At 41.6% G+C, this 23666-nt stretch overlaps 1 protein-coding gene across 1 annotated transcript in view; it reads left to right on the top strand.

Annotated features, from left to right (window-relative positions):
* LOC126252375 (zygotic gap protein knirps-like) overlaps positions 1-23666 on the top strand; it is a 421698-nt gene that overhangs the window by 175799 nt on the left and 222233 nt on the right. The window lies entirely within an intron of this gene.

Below are 23666 nucleotides of genomic sequence, written 5' to 3'. Positions count from 1 at the left end.
GTTAAGTTCGGTGGCAGGAGGAACAAGACTTTTGGTCAGGTGATTACAGGGTTATAAATACAAAATCAAATAGGGGTAATGCAGGAGTAGGTTTAATAATGAATAAAAAAATAGGAGTGCGGGTTAGCTACTACAAACAGCATAGTGAACGCATTATTGTGGCCAAGATAGACACAAAGCCCATGCCTACTACAGTAGTACAAGTTTATATGCCAACTAGCTCTGCAGATGATGAAGAAATTGATGAAATGTATGACGAGATAAAAGAAATTATTCAGGTAGTGAAGGGAGACGAAAATTTAATAGTCATGGGTGACTGGAATTCGTCAGTAGGAAAAGGGAGAGAAGGAAACATATTAGGTGAATATGGATTGGGGGGAAGAAATGAAAGAGGAAGCCGCCATGTAGAATTGTGCACAGAGCATAACTTAATCATAGCTAACACTTGGTTCAAGAATCATAAAAGAAGGTTGTATACCTGGAAGAATCCTGGATATACTAAAAGGTATCAAATAGATTATATAATGGTAAGACAGAGATTTAGGAACCAGGTTTTAAATTGTAAGACATTTCCAGGGGCAGACGTGGATTCTGACCACAATCTATTGGTTATGAACTGCAGATTGAAACTGAAGAAACTGCAAAAAGGTGGGAATTTAAGGAGATGGGACCTGGATAAACTGAAAGAACCAGAGGTTGTAGAGAGTTTCAGGGAGAGAATAAGGGAACAATTGACAGGAATGGGGGAAAGAAATATAGTAGAAGAAGAATGGGTAGCTCTGAGAGATGAAGTAGTGAAGGCAGCAGAGGATCAAGTAGGTAAAAAGACGAGGGCTAATAGAAATCCTTGGGTAACAGAAGAAATATTGAATTTATTGATGAAAGAGAAAATATAAAAATGCAGTAAATGAAGCAGGCAAAAAGGAATACAAACGTCTCAAAAATGAGATCGACAGGAAGTGCAAAATGGCTAAGCAGGGATGGCTAGAGGACAAATGTAAGGATGTAGAGGCTTGTCTCACTAGGGGTAAGATAGATACTGCCTACAGGAAAATTAAAGAGACCTTTGGAGAGAAGAGAACCACTTGTATGAATATCAAGAGCTCAGATGGCAACTCAGTTCTAAGCAAAGAATGGAAGGCAGAAAGGTGGAAGGAGTATATAGAGGGTTTATACAAGGGCGATGTACTTGAGGACAATATTATGGAAATGGAAGAGGATGTAGATGAAGATGAAATGGGAGATAAGATACTGCGTGAAGAGTTTGACAGAGTACTGAAAGACCTGAGTCGAAACAAGACCCCGGGAGTAGACAACATTCCATTAGAACTACTGATGGCCCTGGGAGAGCCAGTCATGACAAAACTCTACCATCTGGTGAGCAAGATGTATGAGACAGGCGAAATACCCACACAAGAAGAATATAATAATTCCAATCCCAAAGAAAGCAGGTGTTGACAGATGTGAAAATTACCGAACTATCAGTTTAATAAGTCACAGCTGCAAAATACTAACGCGAATTCTTTACAGACGAATGGAAAACTGGTAGAAGCGGACCTCGGGGAAGATCAGTTTGGATTGCGTAGAAATGTTGGAACACGTGAGGCAATACTAACCTTACGACTTATCTTAGAAGAAACATTAAGAAAAGGCAAACCTACGTTTCTAGCATTTGTAGACTTAGAGAAAGCTTTTGACAACGTTAACTGGAATACTCTCTTTCAAATTCTGAAGGTGGAAGGGGTAAAATACAAGGAGCGACTGGCTATTTACAATTTGTACAGAAACCAGATGGCAGTGATAAGAGTCGAGGGGCATGAAAGGGAAGCAGTGGTTGGGAAAGGAGTGAGACAGGGTTGTAGCCTCTCCCCGATGTTATTCAATCTGTATATTGAGCAAACAGTAAAGGAAACAAAAGAAAAATTCGGAGTAGGTATTAAAATTCATGGAAAAGAAATAAAAACTTTGAGGTTCGCCGATGACATTGTAATTCTGTCAGAGACAGCAAAGGACTTGGAAGAGCAGTTGAACGGAATGGACAGTGTCTTGAAAGGAGGATATAAGATGAACATCAACAAAAGCAAAACGAGGATAATGGAATGTAGTCAAATTAAATCGGGTGATGCTGAGGGGATTAGATTCGGAAATGAGAAACTTAAAGTAGTAAAGGAGTTTTGCTATTTAGGGAGCAAAATAACTGATGATGGTCGAAGTAGAGCGGATATAAAATGTAGACTGGCAATGGCAAGGAAAGCGTTTCTCAAGAAGAGAAATTTGTTAACATCAAGTATAGATTTAAGTGTCAGGAAGTCATTTCTGAAAGTATTTGTGTGGAGTGTAGCCATGTATGGAAGTGAAACATGGACGATAACTAGTTTGGACAAGAAGAGAATAGAAGCTTCCGAAATGTGCTACAGAAGAATGCTTAAGATAAGGTGGGTAGATCACGTAACTAATGAGGAGGTATTGAATAGGATTGGGGAGAAGAGAAGTTTGTGGCACAACTTGACTAGAAGAAGGGATCGGTTGGTAGGACATGTTTTGAGGCATCAAGGGATCACAAATTTAGCATTGGAGGGCAGCGTGGAGGGAGACCAAGAGATCAATACACTAAGCAGATTCAGAAGGATGTAGGTTGCAGTAGGTACTGGGAGATGAAGAAGCTTGCACAGGATAGAGAAGCATGGAGAGCTGCATCAAACCAGTCTCAGGACTGAAGACCACAACAATAACAACAACAACCTATTACTGGGTGCTGCTGGTACTGCTGCCACTGCCCCTCGAGTGTAGCTGCGTTTAATAGAGGTGAATGACTGTCTGATATGGAGTGTATGTTGATAGCCAACGGACTGCACTTTATCAGGGGCCGATAATGGGCCAATGGCTCATAGTAGTGAGGCTTAGATCTCTCTGTAATGGACAGGTGGAGTGAGGCTCAAGTGTGTCTCATTGAAGCATGAATTAATAGTTTTCGAAAAGCCGCAGACACCATGACTTAACGCCTGCTAAGCCGTTGTATCTACACAAATATTTTTTAATACACTACTGGCCATTACAATTGCTACACCACGAAGATGACGTGCAACAGACGCGAAATTTAACCGACAGGAAGAAGATGCTGTGATATGCAAATGATTAGCTTTTCAGAGCACACACAAGGTTGGCGCCAGTGGCGACACCTACAACGTGCTGACATGAGGAAAGTTTCCAACCGATTTCTTACACAAACAGCATTTGACCGGCGTGAAACGTTGTTGTGATGCCTCGTGTAAGGAGGAGAAATGCGTACCATCACGTATCCGACTTTGATAAAGGTCGTATTGTAGCCTACGTGATTGCGGTTTATCGTTATGACTGTTGGCAGAATATGGAATCGGTGGGTTCAGGAGGGTAATACGGAACGCCGTGCTGGATCCCAACGGCCTCGTATCACTAGCAGTCGAGATGAGAGGCATCTTATTCGCATGGCTGTAACAGGTCGTGCAGCCATGTCTCGACACCTGAGTCAACAGATTGGGACGTTTGCAAGACAACAACCATCTGCACGAACAGTTCGACGACGTTTGCAGCAGCATGGACTATCAGCTCGGAGACTATGGCTGCGGTTACCCTTGACTCTGTATCACAGACAGGAGCGCCTGCGATGGTCTACTCAACGACGAACCTGGGTGCACGAATGGCAAAACGTCATTTTTTCGGATGAATCCAGGTTCTGTTTACACCATCATGATGGTCGCGTCCGTGTTTGGTGACATCGCGGTGTACGCAAATTGGAAGCGTGTATTCGTGATCGCCATACTGGTGTATCACCCGGCGTTATGGTATGAGGTGCCATTGGTTACACGTCTCGGTCACCTCTTGTTCGAATTGACGGCACTTTGAAATGTGGACGTTACATTTCAGATGTGTTACGACCCGTGGCTCTACCCTTCATTCGATCCCTGCGAAACTCTACATTTCAGCAGGATAATGCACGACCGCATGTTGCAGGTCCTGTACGGGCCTTTCTGGATAAAGAAAATGTTCGACTGCTGCCCTGGCTAGCACATTCTCCAGATCTCAAACCAATTGAAAAGTCTGGTCAATGGTGGCCTAGCAACTGGCTCGTCACAATACGCCAGTCACTACTCTTGATGAACTGTGGTATCGTGTTGAAGCTGCATGGGCAGCTGTACTTGTACGCGCCATCCAAGCTCTGTTTGACTCAATGCCCAGGCGTATCAACGCCGTTATAACGGCGAGAGGTGGTTGTTCTGGATACTGATTTCTCAGGATCTATGCACCCAAATTGTGTGAAAATGTAATCACATGTCAGTTCTAGTATAATATATTTGTCCAATGAATACCGGCTTATCATCTGCTTTTCTTCTTGGTGTAGCAATTTTAATGGCCAGTAGTGTATAATACACTGATTAGGGAAAAATCATTATTTTCCATATTTACAACCAACACAGCGCAGTTTAATGGGAGGAGGCCCATCAGTCTGACATCTTGCATTCACATCATAACTTTCATAGCAGATGTCAGGTGTAATAAGCAACACTTCATACAATAACTTGAATTCATGTGAAATATCACACAATAGATGTATAAGCTGATAGGAAATAGGCAATAGTCTACAGCATTCAAACTGCTACACCTTTCACTAAGTTTCCTATAAATATCCAAAGACGATTTACAAATATTTCGTGAACTAGGAAATAAGCAGTAGTAACTCAGTTGTTATCATGTAGGAAGCCATAGTATTCCAGCAGAATAGTAACATATTATGGAATATCCAGAACTTCTAGGTTAAGTCATTTCCTCGAATACACCAAAGTTGTGCCACCGCTGTTCTCCACAAATTGCAAGATAATGGTCAACAAATCAGTGGACTTGACTTGCAGTATACATTCAATGCTGTCAAGTTAACGAAGAGCACAGTCACTCCACAAATGATCTTTACCTAATTCATTCTGGCAATATATCTGTCTTTCGTTTAATTTTTTAAACCTTCATACACTGCTGCAAAAACTGTTCACAGAGAGCTGTCGATGGACAGCTCACACAGCTGTGAGAGAGCCACCAAATGACAAAGATACTGAGTTGTATAGTAGCAGGTGAGATGTAGAAGAAGCAGTTGCCGCATGAAGTGGAAATTAGGTTGTTTAACGTTAGCAGCAGTTGAAATAACAGAGGGTGTGAACATTGGTCGGTATGATATCGGACTGGGAGTTATATCTGGTGATGGTAATTGAAAATACAAGATTTTTTGATGGTAAAGTGATATTATCCACAGATGAATGGTATCGACTATCGATTTCTTCTTTGTTACATGGCAACGTTCACTCGGTGTCATTAATGCTGAGAGATCGTATGGTCACAGCGGGAGACTTACTTGGAACATTTAAAATATATAACGACAGAGAATTCATACATCTACAGGAATAGATGTTAGGAATCTAGTGTACACAAATGTCAGTAGATCATCGACTATGGTGGCAGTCGTACGTCCAATGATTCTACTAAACATTGTGGAGTAAGCTGTTGGAGTCTACTCACCAAAAACTCTGCACCCATCGGAAGAAAACGTCGCTCAACTGTGTGATTCATGTTGCGCCTGAATGAAAGCGGAGATGTATGAGCCAAGTGTCCCAGATAAAGGCACAGAACAGCGACTGTGTTTAAGGCTATTCATGTATCCTGCAATATGAAAGTGTTTACGAATAAAAAAAAGTTTAGGAGCTACATCTGTGTGTGTGTTCTCTATAGAATATCCTATATGTCTATGTGAGAGCATAGTCATCCTTATGATGGAGTGCATGAAACACCCCCTTCACAAGAGTCTTGTGGCAACCGACTGGTCCAAAAATGATGATGATAGTGATGCTGGAAACTGGAGGAAGAAGAAGAATGTATCATTACTTTCTGACTAGATATGTCCTAGAATTGTTGGACCTTCAGACTGTGGGAAGACTATTCTTGTTCAAACACCATTAACATATCCTGTGGGCGTCCGTTTTGAGCATTTATATTTTTTTCAAAGACGCAGTTTTAGCCAAAATATCAGCTATTGTAGCAGATATTGCTTGTTATTGAGGATGTAACATACCAGCCACTGAGCGAAAGCAGCGATATCCCACCATCTGAAAAAGTAAAGCCAAACAGTGCATCCATATTTCATGACAATGTAGTGGAAAACCAAGATTACATCCGGAAATATTTCTGTTTTGGCCATCATATGCAAGTTGATTTATTTTATTTGAGCCATTCATACTCAAGAATTGCAGGGCAGTTCATTTGGGATGTTGCAAACCTTATTGTAACTTTCAAGCAGGACAGACCGAATTTAAAACAATTTTACCAAGCTCATGCAGGAACCGACATGAAATGCAACGACTTTATCACTATGTGCGAGGATTGTTGGAATAACATGTAGTATGGTTTTCTGGTTACTGATAAAATGAAGAAACTGACAGTGGGGCGATATAGACGAACAACCTTCGAAGAGATTCTGTATAAAAGGCAGGGTACCAAAACGTAACTGTGTTAATGTATTGCAGCCTATGGACAAAATCGCACAGACTCAACGTGGCCGTTCTGATGAAATGAAGCACTAGCTGAAGAAACATTTATACGTCGACAGAAAAATCGAGACAATCAATGCAAGACTAATGGAATTGGATAGCAGCTTTAAGGCAGGGGCTGCAAGAAATAAATCTCAGCTGACTGATAGAACCCAGCGAAGTGAGCAGGCAATCAACACAAGGTTAACAGAATTGGATAGCATTATCAAGGCAGCATCTACAAAAGGTGAATCTCAGGGGCGGTAGTTGAATGATAGAAAATCACGAATCCAGTTACATAACTGAGACGATATTCCATAAGTACGCAGTTTGACTACAAGCAGCTTTTGAGGTACAGTGCCAAAAGCCTTCTGGAAATCTAGATATACGGAATCCCTTGTCAATAGCACTCAACACGTAGTGTGTGCTGTGTTACACAAGAATGACGTTTTCTAAATCCGGTTGACTGTGTGTCAAAAGACCGTTCTCTTCGAGGTAATTTATAGCCTTCGAACACAATATACGCTCCAGAATCCTGCTGCACATCGACGTTTATGATATGGACCTGTAATTTAGTGGATTACTCCTACTTCCTTTCTTGAATATTGTTGTGACCTGTGCGGCTTTCCGATCTTTGGATACAGGTATTTCAAAAAAATGGTTGAAATGGCTCTGAGTACTATGGGACTTAACATCTGTGGTCATCAGTCCCCTAGAACTTAGAACTACTTAAACCTAACTAACCTAAGGACATCACACACAACCATGCCCGAGGAAGGATTCGAACCTGCGACCGTAGCGGTCACGCGGTTCCAGACTGAAGCGCCTAGAACCACACGGCCACACCAGCCGGCACAGATAGTTCGTCGAGCGAGCGGTTGTATATGATTGTTAAGTATGGAGCTATTGTCTCAGCATACTCTGGAAGGAACCTATTTGGTATATAGTCTGCATCAGAAGACTTGCTTTCATTAAGTGAATTAAGGTGCTTCACCAATCCGAGGATACCTACTTCTAAGTCGCTAATGTTGGCAGCTGTTCTTGATTCGAATTTTGGATTAATTTCTTCGTCTTGTTTGGTGAAGGAACTTTGGAAGGCTGCGTCTAGTGACCGTGCTTTGGCAACACTGTCATCGATGGTATTTATATTGCTATCGCTTAGAGAAGCCATCGACTGTGTCTTTCCACTAGCGTATTTAACATGCAACCAGAATCTCTTCTCATTTTCTGGCACGTTTCGAGACAAAATTTCGTTGTGGAAACTATCATAAGTATCATTGAAGTTGTAACCTTCCCACAGAAAAATTGCGAAACCTCCCAACAGTAAAATATAATTATGTCGTTCACATTCAGTATAACCTACCAACAGAAAAATTGCGTAACCTATCAATAATAAAATGCGACTAATCTCTCAATAAAATTGCGACTCACTTATAACCTTTCAATAATTGACTGTGAATTTAAACTGGTAAATTTTGGACGTCAGCAGTGCTGCGTCATGGCCCTGAAAATTCATTCTGAACAAATTGAAAAATCTTACCTTAATTAGGTCACCGGATAACGTGTATATATCTGCTCCTACAAGAAATTTTTCTGGAGCAGCTAAGTGCAATGCTGGCCGATAGATTTGTCATGTATAAAAAGAAACAACTGATTTTTTTTTTCAATAATCGGGATGACGAAGGATTGGAGAAATTAGTAAATTCTTTAAATTAAAATGAATGATTGTCAAAAGTTACTTTTCATGAGAAAGATTATTACTAAGAGATTTTTTTAAAAACATTTACATGGGACTTGATATAACAGTACTACATATGCGCGAGGCTGCTTTTACCTTATACTACAACGCTGAGGCTCCGCCATCGCTCCACCACGACCGGCCCAGCCAACACGATACACCAGACTGCTAGCTACTACTTACTCCTACTGCTACACAGTTCCTACTGCAGTCAACACTGGTCTTTGGTCTGAGATTCTGTTATAGCTTACATATCACAGGCAGCACGTGAGCAATCCATTCAAATTACATCAGCTCGAGTCCGCTAGCAACAGATTCTTTAATCATGAACCTCTTACAAAGTTCACGCTAAATTTCGAACTTCTGTAGAAGATCGCCAATCTTGGAGGTTTAGCGTTCATTTAAATTTGGCATGCTTTTTTCGTTGTTTCTGCAACAGTGTTATGACCTGTTTTGTGTACCAACGGGGAATAGCTCCGTCGTTTGTTAATTTATTTGGGATAAATCTCTCAATTGCTGTTCATTCTATTTCTTTGAATTCAAACCACAGCTGGTCTACACTTACATTGTTAATTTAACAAAGGAAACCATCTATATTAGAGACAGAGAGTAAATATGGACACTTGGTTTAGTGGAGCAAATATTCCTTCGAATCCTCAAAAGCATTTGCCATAAAAGAAGAGGCCATGTGCTGAAATAATATATGTGACTAACTCGCATACGCCAAACAACGCTCCAAAAGGACGATTAAGTAGCCTAAACAAAAATAAATACAATAACATTATGAGACCAGTGTTCATCTGTGAATATAGAGAAGGCACTGACATTTAGCATAAAGTGCTGAACACATTAACCCCTGGAGTACATAAAAAAATGAAATGAGCGTAGGGCATCGTTGGCCGGAAGGTCCCTATTCGGGGAAGTTCGGCCGCCAAGTGCAAGTCTTACTTCATTCGACGCGACATCGGGCGACTTGCACGCCGGTGATGAGGATGAAATGACGATGAGGACAACACAACAGCCAGTCCACGAGCGGAGAAAATCTCCCACCCGGCCGGGAATCGGACGCGGGCCCGCTTGCATGGTATGCGAACATGTTACCACCCAGCTAAGCAGGCGAACCTCTGGGGTATATATATTAAGATGATATCAACGAAATCATAGACAAACTATGACTACTAAAAGCTTCAGGTGCTGCAGGGAATACAGCTTAAATGAATAAAATAATATCACGCCACAGGCATGCTCGCAAAACATTCCGCAGCAGACGCGTCGTAGTACACTGTCTGGATGATTTATGTGAAGCCGATCTCATGGACATAAGAGAACATTCACGATCAAAGAAAAGGTTCAAATGTATTTTAAGGGTCATAGATAAGTATTCCGAATTCGCCTGGGCCCTTCCTGTGAAGGGAAGGACTGGGAGGGATGTTACGCAGGGTTTTGAGCAACTGCTGCAGACTGGAACGAATTGGTGTCCTGGCGACCTGTAGACCGACAATAGAGGTGCATTTTACAAGTATTTCAAGTCGGTAATAGAGCAATATGGAATGAAATAGTACTGAACACTCTCTCACACGAAAGCGAATATTGTGGACTGTTTTAAAGTAACCATTAAAACCGATATGTGAATGCAATTTAATCTTCATGGCTCATAGATATGGCTAGACATTCACCTTCTAATTATTAGGGACTAAAACCGAACTGAACATCATATGATTAAAAAGTGAGACTTACTGATGCATGTGATAATAGGCTTGTAAGTAACGCCTAAGTTTGAATTAAGGTAGCGGATCCACACAAGCGGAAGTTTTATGTAGGTGATTTGTTGCATATTTCGAAATATGAATCGAAAGCTGTGTTTGGGAAGTCTTACCACCCTAACTTATCAACAGAGAGCAAACCCAAGAACCTAAATCTTAAGGGATAATGTCAGTGAAGAAACTGAAGGGAACTTTTATACAGAGGAATTACAGAAAAGTTCTGAACCAGACGTGTTTCTCGTTGAATCTGTCATAAGGTGTCAGAGGAAGACGGTTGTAATGAAGTGTCTCAGCTTTCCAGCGACATTAAACAATTGGGTGAACGCTCGCGATTTGCTACATAACGTGGTGTGCAAACGTCAGACAGTGCAGTAACACACCGTGAGAGCTAGGAAGTGCATCAGTAGAGGTATGGTGGTACTCTCGATAAAGTGCCAATTGAGCTTCGCATTCCTGTGTAAAGTTTCTGTGGACCTGGAACTGACAAAGTGTGTGGCGCTTGGTAATAAGGGGATTAATCTACTTGACAAGGCTTGATTTAGTTTACACTGCGACTCAAAGTTTGACAGAATGTCACGCTACATGTCGAAGGTTAGCTACTCATCATCCACTAAAGAAGAAGAACCCTACATGGTATTAAAAATTGTATCCAATCAGCCGTGGTAGTGGCAAGAAATATATTGAAGAAGAAGTAAGGATTAAGAAGAAGGTATGTTAAAACGTCCAGGGTTCCGCCAGTACCTAAAAATTCTGGTGGAATTATCGTGTTTCTGAAACCAGCTGTATCAGAATTATCATTAGTTAGGTCTCTGGTGGGAGGAGCAGCTGCCATGGCCTGAACAGTGAAGACTGTAGAAAGTGCTCAGAAGCAACTATTGAAATCTGAAAGGCATAACAGGATGATAGCGGCCATCGCCATCAGTAATGGAGTACACATACAACGATACAAGAAAGGGCTTGAGCTGTTTGTTAAAAAAAAAAAAAAAAAAAAAAAAAAACTATCTATACTACTGGAGAGACTGATTACCAATACTGATCTGCTTAAATTCGTTAAGAAATTTAAAATCCCTTGGTTCTGTGGTTGTTTAGGCAAAATATTTACCAAGGACGATTAAGAAATGCAATAAATGTATGACTGTAAACTTAAACATCGTAGGAGAATCTGAAATGCACTGGGGTGCATATATTAAAAGAAAATACATAAGGTTCTCTGCTTTGGCTCAAATGGCAATTTATATCCACCAGAAGAAATGAACTCTTACTTTGCTAAAGGGCATATGTTCTACAATTTTCGATGCTTCAAAGTCTTTTATTCATACCTCTGTGGTCATTTCTGTCTAATGTTTCTCCTGACAAATGCATAAAAACAAGCAGCATACACAGTACCACAGCAGTTAAGACTGAGATGTGATGTGCACTCTGACTTTTTAAACAGTGCTTCCCTCTAATAAATGCAAATTGCTTCCTTCAAGGGATCTAAGCAAGGGTGAGTGGAGTGTTCTATTGATCGGGCTCGAAACTTTATAACAGCACTATATACATCACTGAAGTGAACAAGAAACTTCATCGAAGCCAATATCAAAGTTGTGGAGATTCTGCCTGGCTAGTATGATATTGGCAATCTTAATACAATTACAAAACGATCTGTAGAAGGATTTGACTTACTTGCACACTTTAATATGTTTAAGACAGAGATAAACACGAGGAAACATACGATAGATTTTATCTTGGTACGCTCAACAGGATCAATAATGTGTTTGTTGAGGAGGCAAGTTCTGGCTAATAAGACAACGAAATATTATGAGTCGGATCAATCAGTGTACCGTACATTCCACCTGTCCGCAGGGTCCGTGTCGAATGCAGTATTGCAACGAATTCATGCATAAATGACCTGTTAATACGTTACATCAATGGGGTGTTCCCATCAGTGGAACCAGGTTACAAACTCTTTGAGGTTCCGAGTAGTCCAGTGCATCTCCCAGTGACTGTTCAGACATCAGACCATCTCGAGCTGAACATCATTGATCAGGATGGGAAACTGGTTGTTCTTCGAGGAGAGGAAATTGTGGTGCATCTTAATTTGAAGCAGCAGCAGCACTATGGGCATAATGCATAAAACCAGCCCAGGCACCAGTCCTCCACTCTGAAGCAGAAGGACAAGGCTATAACACATCTGAATTACGAGTTCCTCAAGTCAGTTGGATTTAAACCTCATAATCACATGAAATAACAACTCCAGTTCGATGTGATGAATGAATCACTAGTCAGGAATATATCTTCCACAAACCCATTGCTTGAGAGAAATTCAGCAGAATTCTGTTTCAGGAGAATTATGCTTCATCATCAAGTTGATTTAAGAATTCTGTGCAGCAGTTTCCTATATCTGGAGGTGCTCCAGCAGAAACGTAAGGTGTAAAACATTCACCTTCAAAGCATTCAACTTCCTGTTTCCAGAAATATGATGGGAACTGAATGGCATCGAAGTTGACTGCACAAGAAACAATGGAATCACATCAACACTCAAAACTTATGTACCTTCGATAAATTCAGTCGTGAATGTTCTACAAAACATCGACGGACCAACAAGCAATCACTTAAGTACGTGCATCCCTCTCATTCTGCTTATGAGATTCTTTGAAGAGAATAGGAGAGTTATTGCGAATGCTAAGCTGGAACTGATTTTCGTTCAAAGGGTTTCAGATAGTAAAGTGTACATTCAGTTAGTGGAAGCAAAGGTAAATAGAACTGTTTTGGATAAATTAGTGGGCAAAGTACCTCACATTTCTGTATAAAGTGAGACCCACCCAAAGCTTTCCCGTGTGCTAAAATTTGGAATTCAGTTGCCATTAAGTTTCTATTCATGGAAACTCTATGAGCATCCCGTTCTACTGATGACTTCAAGACATAGCTGGTCGATTAAGACATCAACTAGAAAAGCCTTGATTAATTATTATGGGGTTGCAGACGTACAAAACATGTAATGTGTCCAAGGATTCCAGCGTATTCGACAACAGTAAACTAACCAATACAAAAATGTTCCTGAAGCCAGTATACTACCCATACAATAATCTACAACTTGACTGGAACAATGAAAATATTGGTTGGCTGTACGATATGTATGTGAGGTTTCACTTTTTTTTACTATGGGGACGACTACTTTGGATATATGCTCAGCCTGTGGAAGTTTAAAGAATTGTTCCTGGTTGTCGTATTGGACAACTCAAAATAAAACTAGAGTATCAAGAGATGTCCTATAGTCAACCATTTTGAATTAGATTCATCAAACAGTCCACTGCCCATGAGAATGTACCCCCAGTCTGGCCCATTATCAGTATTGATGTACTTTTCGCCCGACTTGCAACAGCCACTGGAACTGTCATCTGTGATGTGGCCAAGGTTGACCATGCCCCAGGTCATCGTGACATGACATCAAAACTCTGGCCAAATTACCGTAGCCTAGATCACATTAAACACCTTCTCCATACCCTGACCTGCCTCACAGCCATCACCACCTCCACCATCGGGGATCACCTTGACACCACATTGGGTTCTGCAGGAGCACCCATGTGTATCTTCTTATGTATCACAAAGTAAGACCTGCGGCTGCACTGGACTACTCAATGCTTGCTGGTTCATTTGTGGACAGGACCTCTTATCCCACACTGGTAACTCGAATGTGTGCTACCGAGATCCTACCACTATCATTAATGCTTGTCAAGCAGTTCTAGCAAGGGACTTTCCCAGATATCTAAAAAATCCACAGAATTCCCTGATTAAGTGCACACCAATTCTGCTTTGTGAAGCATTGGCGGCGATGACTTGCGGCATAACAAATCACCCTAACCTTGCCAACGACCTTGTCAAAGAGGGCAGAGGAGCGGACACAAGTTCGGGACACTCTCTTGACCTTGGGGTGGAAAACTACCTCTAAAAGAAGAAGAAACAGCAATGATCAAAGACAAGAAGATACATAAGGCAATGGAAACTGCTTTAAGGAATCATAATGAGTATCCACAGGACATGTGGCCTGTAGCTGAAGAAAAAGTGGTTTCTCCATTGGCAAAAGATTCCGGTCTGGCTCCCCATTCGGATCTCGTGAAGGGGAATGCCAAGAGGGAGGTAACCACGAGGAAACGATTGAATAACCAACGAAAAGATAACTTCTACGAGTCGTGACGTGGAATGTCAGAAGTTTGAATGTCAGAAGTTTGAGCGTTGTAGGGAAACTAGAACCTAAATACATAGGCTGAGTCTAGATACGGTGGGGGTCAGTGAAGTGAAATGGAAATAAGACAAAGAATTCTGATCAGATGAGTACAGAATAATATCAAGAGGAATAGAAAATGCTGTAACAGTAGTAGGATTCGTTAGGAATAAGAACGTGGGGTAGAGAGTGTGTTGCTGTGAACGGTTCAGTGACAGGGTTGTTCTAGTCAGAAACGACAGAAAATCAACACCGACAACGACAGTTCAGCAATAAGTGCCGCCGTTTCAAGCTGAAGATGAAGAAACAAAGCAAATATATGAGGATATTGAACGGGTAATTCAATACATAAAAAGAGATGAAAATCTAATAGTCTTGGGGGACTGGAATGCGGTTGTAGGTGAAGGAGTAGAAGAAAGAGTTACAGTAGAATATGGACTTGGTACTAAGAATAGACGGAGAGAAAGACTAATTGAGTTCTAAAATGAATTTCAGTTAGCAATAGCGAATACTCTGTCCAGAATCATAAGAGGAGTAGGTATACTTGGAAAAGGCAGGGAAATAAGGAAAGATTACAGTTAGATTACATCATGATCAGACAGAGGTCCGAAATCAGATGCTAGTTTGTAAAGTGTGCCAAGGAGCAGATATAGACTCAGATCACGATGTAGTAGTTATGAAGAACAGGCAGAAGATTAAGAGACTAGTCAAGAAGAATCAATACGCAAAGAAGAGGAATACGGAAGTATTATGGAATGAAGAGATAAGCTGCAAGTTCTCTGGTGCTATAGATACTTCGATGAAGAATAGGTCAGTAGGCAATTCGGTTGAAGAGGAATGGACATCTCTAAAAAGGGAAATCACAGAAAAGGAAAGAGAAACATAGTTACAAGGAAGGTAACTGCAAAGTATCCATGGATAACAGAAGAAATTCTTAAGATGATCGTTGAAAGAAGGTAGTACAAAAATGTCCTTCCTTCGTCCGTCGTTGGTTATTTTTGGTTATTTTGTCTCCTAGGTAGTAGAATTCGTTAAATTTATCTGCGTCGTGGCGATCAAACCTGACGTTAAGTTTGTTGCTGTTCTCATGTCTGCTACTTCTTATTACTGTCTTCTTTCATCGATTTACTCTTACAAGGGGAGGCCGCCAATTGTGAAATTCAGATTCGATTCATACTGCACATAATAAAAGCTCATAGCCAGAGGTGTAATGTGGCAAAGCACCAAGATGCACTTCTCAGCCGTTGTCGAGAAAATCGACAGTTAAAAGAAACCGTTGAGGTGAAATACTCTCTACGATTTGTAACTTCCTACAGCGTCGTGGCGCAGCGGTAAGCGCTCGGGATCGTAATCCGAAGGTCACCGGATCGAATCTCGCACCATGCAACTTTTTTTAGTATTTGTTATTTGTAATTAAAATATATATATATTAATTACAAATAACAAATACTAAAAAAAAAAGTTGCATGGTGCGAGATTCGTTCCGGTGACCTTCGGATTACGATCCCGAGAGCTTACCGCTGCGCCACGCATAGAATCCGCAGTTACAGTGCCACGTGGATCACTTAATGGTCACATCATGCCATAAACAACGCCTACCACGATAGTAAACTTTCTGGCAGATTAAAACTGTGTGCCGGACAGAAGCTAAGCCATGTCTCCGCAATATCCTGCCTTCCAGGAGTCCTAATCCTGCACGTTTCGCAGGAGAACTTCTTTGAAGTGTCGAATGTAGGAGGTGAGCTGCTGCTGGAAACCGCCCCGGTAGTTGCGAAGTCAGGGCGGCAGTCTGCCAACTGCGGCCCGGGTTCGATTCCCGCTCTGGCACGGGGCGTTGTGTTATCCTTACGTTCGAAAGCAAATTAAAAAAAAAAAGAACTGCCGGTAGTAAAGCTGTAAGGACTGTCTTGAATCATGATCGGGTAGCTCAGCCGGTACAGCACTTGCCCTCGAGAGGCAAAGGTCCCACGTACAGTTTTAATCGGCAAGGAAGTTTCATCTCAGCACATCCTCTGTTACAGAACGAAAATTTCATTGTGGAGCCCTTATCAGGTTCACAGCCAGGATGGACGAAATGAGAACACGCATGTTGTAATTTTGGATGTTAAATCCAGAACAATCAGCGAGGATTGAAGTTTATCTACGTTTCCGCAAGGCAGTTGCTTTCTCACCTGTGTCAGACAGTTGATCAGTACACAGTCGGCTGTTCCCCCATGTACATACCACCTCCCGGAGTCATCTATACATGCTGTTATTGCTGTGGGTTTCAGTCTTAAGAAGGTATTAATGAAGCTCTCTGTGACTCACAGTACAGCTGCATATCCTCAGGAAATACAGGTTGCTCTCCTTGATGTCAGGCGGTTTCAGTACCATCATAGCAGGATCATGTTCACTAATGTTACAAGGCCAGATCAGTCAATCCTCGAAGACTTTCGACCCTTCAGGTATTCACTCCCCCCCCCCCCCCCCCACACACCCTTAATCAGGAACTATATATCAGCCTGCAAATGATTCAAATGGATCTGAGCACAATGGGACTTCACATCTGAGGTCATCAGTCCCCTAGAAATTAGAACTACTTAAGCCTAACTAACCTAAGGACATCACACACATCCATGCCCGAGGCAGGATTCGAACCTGGGACCGTAGCGGTTGCGCGGTTCCAGATTGAAGAGCCTAGAACCGTTCGGCCACACCGGCCGGCATACCAGCCTGCCCTCTCCATAGTTACCACTCCGATGTGAATGCACTTTCCTACGGTATGGATGTCTGCACCGTAGAGGCACGCAAGCCACTACACTATGACGTGCCCCGTGGTGCAGTGGGATGCTGGGTGGGGCTACATACGCAACGTCCCGGTATATGAAGCAATATAAAGTCGCGACTGGAATGAAGTCGGAGCCGTTACTTTCGAATGTATAACAGGCAAATTTAGTACGTTTGAATGTTCTTGGCTGAAATTTGTGTTACGGACGTCCAGCTCCTTTGACGACTTCGTCAGCTGTGGAGTAATATACGAGTACAGAGTCAGGCGCCGAAAGTATACCGTACTTCAGTGACGCAACAGTTTGGCTAGAAATATTGCTACTGGTCACGAATAACAAACCACAAATATGCTTGCATCCGTCTACTTCTGTCAGTCTGACCTGCCTCCTATCCGCCACTCAATTACAGTTCGTCGGGAAAATGGTGCCCGTTCACCAGACAACCAAGCTGGTCGTCCCAGATGTGTGACAAGAATTATCTTTGGCAATCACGTGCAAACTTCTACTACACACCCTTATCACGGTATTTATGTCACTCTGCGACGCCCGACGTGAAGTCGGCAAGACAAGAGACTCAGGAACGTCTCTGAATATGTCGAAGTGAACTCTAAACAAAACTAAACGAAATTTTCATGGATCATGACCATACAACCTGCAACTAAGACAACTGGTGAACTTTTTGGTGTTACAATTTTATACGTTTGATTTAGTGATTTCTGGCTTACTAAAACGTTGGAAATAGAGTTGTGGAAAACAGACAGTGTTTGCTCTCCATTGCTATAGGAGATTTCTACACAGTATCCGACCTGCTCCTACCATCACGGAACTCTTCAGTGCGCGGGTCTATAAGGTCAGTTTACAGGGCCGAGTATTTCCCATAAGACACTCACCAAACTGCAGAAGTCGAGCTCTCTCGCAGAAGAAGAATATGAAAGATTATGAAAGAGGGGCATTTTCAACACATTTTTATTACGCTGCCTTCTCGCCTGTTTTTTCGGTACAACATCCCGTTGTGCTTGAAACTTTCAACATAGTTCAGAACTGTGTGAGAATGTGATATTAAGTCACTTTCATGTCTGGTGTGTGGTGGACAGTACTTTGTTTACCACTATCCTTTGTCAGTGAGCTGGAGACTTGAAAAATTTGATACACATATGACCAAAAAGCAGAAAATATCTATTTAAATACAAAATTTTTTAAAGTAACACGCTTTTAAAAACTACTGAAGTATAAAATAATTTCTTCTCGCCCACACAGATTCCTAACCCCATAGAAATAGTCCTGAAGATGTGTGCTTGTGAATTTTTAGTAGCTATGAAAAACTTGTAGAGTTTAAAACCAAAAACGTGGGTTGCATGCAATACGTAACTGATACTTAAATAGTTCACCTCCTTACTATTCTCTATTGCATGCAGCCCTCGTTTTTCGTTACCTTCGAGCGGTCGCGCCTGTGTGTGAAGTGCGCCAACCACAAATAAAATTGTTTTACGCGTTTTAATTGTTGTTTCACAGTTGCGATCTCATGCCTGTTCATTATCGCTTCAGCTAACACTGTTATAAACTCGGTGATCTCATACGTCCAAGCGAGCAGCAGTAATATAAAATACAAAGGGAGGTATGCGAAAAGAAATTTACGATCTGTGCAAGGAAATGACCCAGATTATGAGCTAGCAGCACAATCCCACAGTGAGGCAGTTGCAAACGAGGTAAATAGTAATCTAATAAGCGGTTGGCTGGGCTCTGATGTAACTGCACTGTTTAGTGCTTAGAGTACGTCATTACTGTCTCGTTAACACCTGTCCGTGGCAACACAGTGATATAATGAAACTTTATTTCATTATTGTTTAATAAGTAAGTTTGGATTATCGTTGTTTAATTAAACTAAGATTAAACTGTGACTTTGCTCATACGTGTTGCCTTGGTAACGTAGCCGCGCGGTCGGGGGCTTCCTGCCACGGTTCGCGCGGCTTCCCCCCCCCTCCCCCCCCCCCACACACACATTCCGTCAGCGGTTCGAGTCCTCCCTCGGGCATGGGTATGTGTGTTGTCCTAAGCGTAAGTTAGTTTAAATTAGAGTAAGTAGTATGTAAGCCTAGGGACCGTCGACCTCAGTAGTTAGGTCCCATACAACTTATCACAAATTTCCAATTGCTAACGTAAAGACAGCAATTCTTTACATGTGTACAAAGTGCAAGGTTCGCCCGCTCGATGGTTAAATTCTACATGTACTTTCATAGGTATTAAAAATTCACAAGCACATATTTTGCACGGCTATCTCTACGGGGTTAGGAACATATATGGCGTTAGGAGAAATTATTTTTTAGTTTTTAATTTTTTAAAACCGTGTCATGTTAAAATTCAAATCGGTTTTCAGAATTTACTCGCTGAACTGTAACTGGAACAATACCTAATGTTCAAAGGGAGCCGCACGAGTTGTTGTCCAAACTGAGTTGCCTCTACTGATCACTTGGAGCTGGATTCGTTTTCGAAAGTAGCTGGATTCAAATTTTCAATGGAGAATCACACGTAGATTTACCGCGGTTTTTCTCGATCACTCCAAGCAAATTTCTGTTTAGTTCCATCATCAAGATGGAGATCAAATTCCTGCTCTACCGTGTCCAGCTAAGGTCTCCGTCTATAATGACCTCGACGTCGACGGAACGCTAGACTGTAATCTCCCTCAAGGCTTACCAGCTGAGTGCGCGGCCAGGCCGGCAGGTGGAGGAGGATGAGAGAGTGGGTGCTTCGCGTGATGAAAGATCACAGCGCCGGCAGACCCGCGCTGCGCCGCGATTAAGACGCCGCGGCACGCCACAGCGAGGAAATCGCCGAGACGACCGTTATCTGGAAGTGGGTATTTCTTAAACACCGCCGCCCCCAAAAACTTCCCGCCACCTTACCTCAAGATGAACGACTCTAATGTGTATAAGAGGCCCCGTGAAAATATCGCCGTATTACGTTATTTATGGCGACACGCCTCATCACTGTGTATGCCAGTGGATCTAATGAAGACAAATGGCTTTCCTGTGATTAGAACACCGTCCGATTCCAGAACGTACTGCTGCTCTGCTAAAGTAAAACGTAGACCAAATACTCCCCCTTCCCCTCTCCCGGATGGAAGGAAGATATAGTAGCACTGTTGAAAGAAATATACGCCTACTCGGCATAAAATATGACTATGGAATAAACAAAACAGAGACAGACGAGGTGAGTAGTAGAAATGATCTTAATGACTTGCTTGAAATAAAAACCGGGAACGACGGAATGGTGGTAGAAGTGAAGCAATTCACCTACCCAGGACACGAGATTATGCAGGATGGCCGAAGCGATGAAATTAGAAGCAGACTGGTCCAGGCGAAGAAATCTCCCTCATTACAAGACCTGTACTGCTATCAGATAGTTAATGAAAGTAAACATGTAGAGCCCAACAATATATCGAAATAAAACATGGTCAATTGGAAATCCAGTGGTAGAGGATCTAGATGCATTTGAAAAGTGGTACTACAGAAAAATGCTATAAATTAAGTACACAAACAAATTATTATGCGAAGAAGTACTATGTATATACAGTACTCCCCTGGCTTCGTTCGTGTGTGTTTGAAAACAAGTATCATAAGCACTTTGTTCTTCTTTAATATTGTTGAATATTTCTGTAGTTCATATTCTCGGGCCCCTTTTTCTGGCTTGATTACTTTTCCCTAGTACCTCATCGGCTATTTTCATTAGTGCTGCCTTTTATCTTTCCCATTCTTCTTCAGTACTGCCTTGAGTTTCAACCAAAAACAAACAAAACAAAAAATTTAATAAAAAGCTACCATACTGAATCCTAGGAAAGATTCATTCCTAATGTCGAACCTGACTTTCGCGAAATACAGAATACGGCATTTAAACTTATGGAACATATGAATAAAATGGCGAAATATATTGCAGACTTTAAGGTAATAGCAGAAAAATAATGGATACAACATTACAGAAACTTATGCGGTGATGAAGACAGTGAAAAAAGTTACTTTATAAAATCTGATTATAGCTCTGAGAAGGTTACCAGTGGACATTCTGGCCAAGGATCGGTTATAATCAGTTTCTTATCTCAATGTCACTGTTAAGATAAGGTTGCTATCAGGTGTCAGGTTACACATTTGAGCAACTTATACTGAAGGCAACCTCCCGTCCCCATCCCCGTGGGGAACCAACAGAACTGAACAAGTTCATCCAGAACATCCCCCACACGCCTTAGACAAGTGGACTACTCGTATTCAAGGTCATGGCGTAACTCGATGCTGCTCACGTTATATGAAATTTACAGGAAACCCATCCCATCTCCCAGCCTCTCTCAGCCAATATGAGCACAATAAAATGGCGGGAAACACCTCTAGTCTCTGTATCTCTACCGACCAACGGCTGCACATTGAAATGGTGGGAAATCCTTGGACTAAAAGTATTCCTGCTCCCCCTTCTCTCCGTTATCACCTTTTATAACTAGCTGAAATGTGTGAGCCTCTTCATTCAAGGTCTGACCGTCGTGAGGGATAGGTTCAGATTTGTTATAAACAGTAGCCAACTAAATTATGAATTACCAACAATAATTTTATCTCTGTATAGTGCGATCGCATTTGCATAATAAGTTAAGCTCAGGAGCAAAAGTGTCAGGTTCTTTTCTAAATAGTAACATTAATATAAAATTTGTTACTGTTTATTGACAATATTTTTTCTGTTTGTTAATTTTTTGCATAATTATTAACATTAATATTTTATGAATTTGTGGTTATTTTACAATAAATTATTTTGCCTTGAAATTTAAAAAATCGGTTATACACACGTACACAGATTTTTCTTTAAAGCTAACAGTATCATGTACATATATAGAGATATTATTTGCACTACAATTAATGAAAAGATGAACCCATACACTACATTTACATTTTGATAAGTACAGTATTTAAATTTCTTTCACTCATCGGGTGTTTACATTTAAACAGTTCTTTTGTTCATTTCTTTCTCTTTGCATTTAATCAGTTGATTCTGATCATTTATTTCTCTGTATGTAGTATATACATGGAACACAGCTACTAGCATCATCAGGTGAAAACAAAACAGGCACTGCACGCATAGTAAGCAGTAAGCAGTCTCGTATATTGTCCACAACATATAAAAAATGCAAAGTATACTCACACATTGTGAGCAATCAGCATTCATTCTCTCTCTCTTTCTCTCTCTCTCTCTCTCTCTCTCTCTCTCTCTTTCTATCACACACACACACACACACACACACACACACACACAACTATGACAAGCGATTCACTCAACTATTCTGCACACACTCAAACATACGCATCACCTATTTACAAATAAAACCTCAATCCCATGTTCAGTCACTTCAACCTATCAGATATGCAATGGCTACTGGTGTTAAAACTTTCTTGGTTACATGTTTTTCTTTACAAAATTGGTTGCAGCATGTCTTCTGAAGAAATTAAAATTTTGTCCCCACAGATGAACCATTTGTAGTCATAACACAACAGTCCTACTTTCAGCTGCGGTGCAGTCTGTATCTCGTGGCCTCTCGATCGAAAGATCACCTGCCACACCATTTGTGGAGTTGCACCAGCGACATCGAGGAGTCACCCTTTTACAACGTTCAATCGTGAGAGCTTTTGAGACCACATGATGTACATCGTTAGTCCCCCTCCCTCTGATTGGCATCAGCATCTATAACGCTGTGAATACATCTTCGATCTGCGGCCAACAAACCCCACAATCTGCTACCCATTAGCTTCCTGTTTCATCAGACTGATGACCTTCTTGTGTTGAGTTGTTATTCCAAACTGATCACCAGCCGCATATTCAGACGTTTTGAATGTTTTGGGATTGTAACTAGTAACTTCACATGAATTACAGCCTTTCACCTGTCAGATAAAACCGTCTGTAGCCATATAAAGCAACTTGGCGAAGTTTGGCTTCACAAAGTCTTTGCGAAAGCGGTAAATGTGGAGTTTGAAAACGTCCAGAACACACATACTGATAGAGACAGGCTTTGTGAACTGCACTGGAACCTTGGTCCCCTCTAGAGCGACTAGTACTTTATTGAAGATGGTGACCTATTTGAAATTTGGTGGCCGGCCGGTGTGGCCGTGCGGTTAAAGGCGCTTCAGTCTGGAACAGCGTGACCGCTACGGTCGCAGGTTCGAATCCTGCCTCGGGCATGGATGTGTGTGATGTCCTTAGGTTAGTTAGGTTTAATTAGTTCTAAGTTCTAGGCGACTGATGGCCTCAGAAGTTGAGTCGCATAGTGCTCAGAGCCATTTTTTTTGAAATTTGGTACGGCGACGTAATCTCTAGAGCCATAACACCCATCCCATTGGTAAACTAAAGGAATGCTGCTTTAAGAAAATTCCACAGATGGTACTAATAAGTTCCATACCCAAGCTGAGCTATTGCTGGAGTTTTCTGTAACATAGTTTGTTTTGCAGCGTTGTCAACTGTTCAGGATAGAACCATTTCGAGGGACTAGGTGCTCTGGCCACAGCCGTAAACCGTTGTGTTGTAAATGAATTGGATACTGTAGTTCTACGGCCAGGACGCATGCCTCACAGCAGCCTCAACCACATTTTTTATCTATGCTTCAGACGGACTACTTCCTCATCAGGCAGC

Source organism: Schistocerca nitens, chromosome 4 (genome assembly GCF_023898315.1).
Source record: "Schistocerca nitens isolate TAMUIC-IGC-003100 chromosome 4, iqSchNite1.1, whole genome shotgun sequence".
NCBI lineage: Eukaryota > Metazoa > Arthropoda > Insecta > Orthoptera > Acrididae > Schistocerca > Schistocerca nitens.
The sequence above is the reverse complement of the archived record's forward strand: the minus strand, read 5'-3'. Positions and strand labels throughout refer to the sequence as shown.